Source organism: Belonocnema kinseyi, chromosome 4 (assembly GCF_010883055.1).
Source record: "Belonocnema kinseyi isolate 2016_QV_RU_SX_M_011 chromosome 4, B_treatae_v1, whole genome shotgun sequence".
Classification (NCBI taxonomy): domain Eukaryota; kingdom Metazoa; phylum Arthropoda; class Insecta; order Hymenoptera; family Cynipidae; genus Belonocnema; species Belonocnema kinseyi.
Window position 1 is genome coordinate 72,962,330 of NC_046660.1, and position 5,242 is coordinate 72,967,571.

Below are 5,242 nucleotides of genomic sequence, written 5' to 3' on the forward strand. Positions count from 1 at the left end.
CGCATACTTTGAATAAAATATTTGTTATCATTCTCTTGAAATAAATGTGTTTTTTTCTTGAAAAAATACCGGTTTCATATGTATACACCTGGTAAATAAAAATAAAAAATAAAAATAAAAGAATAATATAAGCATGAGAGGCAAGGGGACTCACGGTAGTAAAGCACCCCAAAGGGAACAGAATTTACTGCGTCCACGTCGTTGTTCCTGGATAAAGCTAAAAGTAAATATAACTTAATTACAAAAAATCCTACTATTGCCATGCAAGGAGACTAACGCAAATTAAAAACCCCGAAACGTGAGACGCAAAGAGAATCTACAGTGAACGACCGGGGATGAAGATATATTTTTTTGAAAAAATATGCACGGAAAACCGTTGTTTTCGTCGATTTTACATCGATTTTTGCATTTTTCGATCAAATATGAGCCAACTGGGTTATTTTGACCCCGGATTCGAATTCAGCGACCCCAAAAACATAAGGATATGCTGATTTAGACGAACGGGCATGAAAATTTTTTTGTTGCAAAAGTATACAAGAAAAATCGCTGCGTTCGCCGATTTTACGTCTATTTTTGCGATTTTCGAAAAAGTATGAGCCAAATTGGTTATTTGGGCCTCAGATTCGAATTCAGCGACCCAAAAGACATATAAATATGTTGGTTAAGTCCACCGGGCGAGAAAATGTATTTTTTTTGTGCAAAAATATACCTGAAAAATCGCGAAAAATACGAGCCAACTTGGTTATTTGCACACTGAATTCGAATTTAGCGACCCCAAAAATATATAGATATGCTAGTGTAGTCTGTCGGACAGACCACTTTTTTTTGTGTGCCGGTGTTATTCATAGAATTGAGTGTTAATTCTCTTGATCAATACTTCACTCTCTGAAATAATTAATAATTTGCTTAAGCATTTTCCTGCTTATGGTTCAGATAAAACTATTTCTTTGTATTGATGAAATATTTATTTGTAGGACGTATTCAGTTCAATAATGTCTTTGAATCAATTAAATTTTCTTTGATTCAACATTTATTATCTCCGGCATGAAAGCTTTAGCAAGAGTCTGATTTCATTCGAAACTAAATCAGATTGTCTTTTGCTGCAAGTAAAATTTAATTTTGTTTGAATTCAACTCGACCTAAAGTGTTTTTCTCTTCCATTAGGATGTATAGGACTTTGCTATTGGTTTTCATATCTCTAAATTTTTTTTCTTTTTTCTGTGAAAGAAAGCACACCTATTTTTCGGTACTCTTCACCTTTTTCTCCTTGAAAATAAATTGAACGCAATGGAGACAATTGCGAATCAGAGTTCTCATGGGAAATGCAGATACGGTGACTGGATTTACGACGGCCGTACACTCAAGTACACTGTATGAAGTTGTATGGGCTACATCAAGGATTTTATTTATTAGACAGATCTGATAATATGAAATAAAGGAATTCTTTTAGCAGGATCGTTATTAACTTTTACCATTATTAACATAATAATTTCTTAAATATTTTTAATTAAGTTCAACCTTATCAGATATTAGAACTCTATATTGAGTCTTCTTTGAAATATATTATTTTCATTAAGAAAGTCCAAAATAAAAATTAACATAATCCAAAATTGTTAAAAGATTTTAAATCTTGTTCAAATTATGATTTTTGTTTGAAAATACCAATTTCCGATGCAAAACTTCAGCGAAACCTAAAATTGTTTGAAAAAATTATAAACCTTAGATAATTTACCTTAGATAATTTAAATTTAGATAATTTGAAGTCTTAATTTAGCCGTGAGAAGGTATTAAAGTTTAAGATATAAAGCAACTTCAAGTAACACAGGCGCACAAAAAAAGTCAAATTATTTTTTAGAGAGAAATGCAAAAAGAAATACAAAGCAGTGGCGATTATTTCCGAGATTATTTCCTGATATATAAATGTGTTATACAACCAAGAGCTCAGAACATGTGCGTCAGTCTAATTAAAAGAATAGCAATTACTATTCTTTTAAATAAAATTCAATTAAGTTATAAACACATTATACTTTAAAACAAATTCCATGTTTTTATATTCGGAAGAAAGATTTCAGGGATTTACGTTCCTGAACAAAAATTTTAACGTAAGGATCATCTAAATTCGTTTATCCTCTCACGAGGAAAATGCTGATCATGTCATAACATTACATTTTTATTGGTAATAACTTTTGCAACAAAATTTTGTTAAAACTAAAACCTGATGGAATTTGAACATAAGGGCTATTAAAAAATTCATTCTCCAGTAAAAGAAAAAACGACTTTTAATTTATGGTGGCCTACTTAGGATAATTTAATTTAAACTAAAAATTGAAACTTTCTAAAAAAAATCTGGCAAGCAGAAAATTCCAATCAATTTAGATTTTGATTATGCAAAAGCAATCCTACAATACTATATAATTCGCCTTTTTGGCTCCAAATATTTCTTTATTTTTTGTGCATGTGTAATAAAAATCTAGTCAGGTTTTCAACAACAATTACTGCAATATTTTCGAAACATTTCGCGACACAATTCTTTTCAGATATTTAGACAAAAAGGAAGGACAAAAGAGTAATCAAAATTCAGCGAGAACAAAAGACCGTTCATTAGATAGACATTAATGGCACAGGTTTTTCCCCCTTGTTTGAATAATCAACAGTCATAATGAGAGTTCTTAATTCAAGACAAGGAGCTGAGATCTATTAATCAACCCGTAAAAAAAGTAACTCGCAGAACCTTCTTTTTGTAACTTCTCCAGCGCTACAACGCAAAGTGAACTCTAATTGAATGCCAGTGAAGTGCTTCTCGATAAAACTATCTTCACGTGAATAATTAATCTGCCAAAGAACAGTGTTTCAAACCAACAAGATGTTTTAGTACCGTTCATTAATTATGTATTCCAATTTTTAAATATTTTCCTATAAAAATAAAGAAGTTTATTTCAAACAGAGTTTAAAACGTTACTTAATTTAAATTTGTAACGTGTTATCATGTTATCTGTTGAGCTTCACTAGTTGTATATAATTATATACTAATGCTAGCAAATTTTTAAATCTCTCAAAGAAGGTGGAGTTTTGCAGAAAATGTTTTGTATTTTTTTCTTCGAATTTTGAAAATATGAAAAGAAGATTTTCTGAAAAGCCTACCATTTTTATTTTTTACAATAGTTTAAAAACGTTTCTGCTTAAGAAAGGCGCTCAACCGCTTTTTGCGGTCTAAGCCATTTTTCAAGTCGGAAGAAGTTTTTTTCATCTGAAAGTATAATTTTCTAATTCTTCTTGCAAACAATGAAAGATATCGCAGAAAAGCAACAGGCATTCTTTGTGGAACTTTATATGATATATGTAAACTTTTTTATGAAATTTGTTTATGTGTATGTTTCGTTTTTTTGGAGAAAAATGTGAAAATTTGATTTTAAGAAAGAAATTTCTCCTGACTACAAATGTATATATTAACTCGACTTTTTGTATTTTTAAATAATACGTCGCCACTCTGTTCATTTTAAACATTTTAACAATTTTTCGACGAAATACGAAAGATGCCAGCGAGCTGAAAGGAACTATAATTGCTTCAAACTTTGTATTTTTTCATCTATTTACAGAAATAAATAAATAATCTGTTGGCTTTTTTCTTGAGCAAGCATCGATAAAAAGATCAAAGAACTTTTTAAGTTCAAAAAACGATTTTCAAATAGATAATTTATTTAGTTATTTTCTCGATTTGGTCATTTTTTGATTTGCAAGTACTATCTGAGCTTCGTAAACATACTTTTTTAATTTGAATAAGAAGAGTAAAAAAGAAATTAGATAGAGACATATATGCAAACAAAGAAAATTTCTAAGTCAAATAATTTTTTCAGTTCTTGTATGTAAATTATGTTTAACATTATGACCTATTTAAATAAACGAGTTTTCGCGTTTCAGTTAAAATTTTTGTCTCTCTAATAGATATTCATTAATTTATGTAATTTCTTCAAGGGACTTTACATTTGAAGATATAAAAAAATTCATCTTAATATTTAAATATGTATTTTCTGAACCCTTCATAATTAAAAAGGAAGCTGTAATTTTCAATCTGCGCGGTATGTGTGTTTATTAATGTAATCCTTTCAAATAGAGCGCTTATTAATTCTGAGCAATGTAAATAGACTATGAAACTTTATAATTAAAAAATGCTAGAGTGTCTTTCTGTACGATAAAATTCGATATAATGTGACTATATCTGTACTTTTTAACTACCCTGGAATTTACAAACAAATTGTACATATTTTTCTGAATCAATTCTATTCAATTCATATAGTTGTAAATTTTTCTCATGTTCTTTTTGACATGGAAAATTTATTTATTATTAACATTAATGAAAAATATTGTTTTTCTTCAATTTTCGAAAAAAACAACGTCAATTGCTTATCAACTGCAAAATTGGATTAAAACTCAAAATATCAGGACGAAATCCTCCAGAAAAATTATTAATTTCACCTGGACAAAAATTATGTGTTTTTTATCAATTTCAGGGCGCTACATTTGTATCCAAGAGCGAAATATTTCTATCACCTCAATTTCAAAAAAAAAATTTTTCAATATATTCATGCTGAAGCTCAAGCTTTAACCTTCAATTTGAACCCGTTAGAAGTTTATAGAACGCCAGGTTCGAGCCCTACATTAATTAAAAAAAGCCGAAACTTTGTTTAATCAAACTCTTTTCGTCTTTATTCAGTAACCATTAATCTAGAAATCGAATTTTCAGTTTTTAATTCAACTGACAAATAGATTTTGAAGAAAGTTTATTGTTTCTCTTCAAAATCAGTCAGATATGGACTGATTCGTTTAGCTGTAGCCTTCAATTTTATTTTTATTCGGCAAAACTTCAAGAAAAGTCTAGGCCATAGTTTCAGATGCGTTTTTAATTGGATATATCTTTCTAAACTCTAAAGTAAAAATAAAGGGATACGTTCTTCACCGATTGGCGATAGGATTATTATTTTTTGCAACCATTTGAAGATTATCTGCAGATTCTGATCTAATAACGAACTTTGTTTTAATTCAATATTCTACGAACGAGCGTCGACATTTAAATTTTTTTTATTCAGATTGGTAATTCTTGCTCTTTAAATTGATCACAAAAAAATCTTTTTTAATTTGAAAAATTAAAAAATGTTTTTCTAATACAGCGGCAGTTAAAAAATATCAACATAAAAGTTTAAACATCTGGAAGCGTTCTCAGAAAATACTGCTTATTCTTTTGTCC

General features: G+C 29.1%; 1 protein-coding gene across 3 annotated transcripts in view; it reads left to right on the forward strand.

Moving 5' to 3' along the window:
- The window catches only part of LOC117171503 (chondroitin sulfate proteoglycan 4), a 128,407-nt gene that overhangs the window by 82,974 nt on the left and 40,191 nt on the right, over nucleotides 1-5,242 (forward strand). The window lies entirely within an intron of this gene.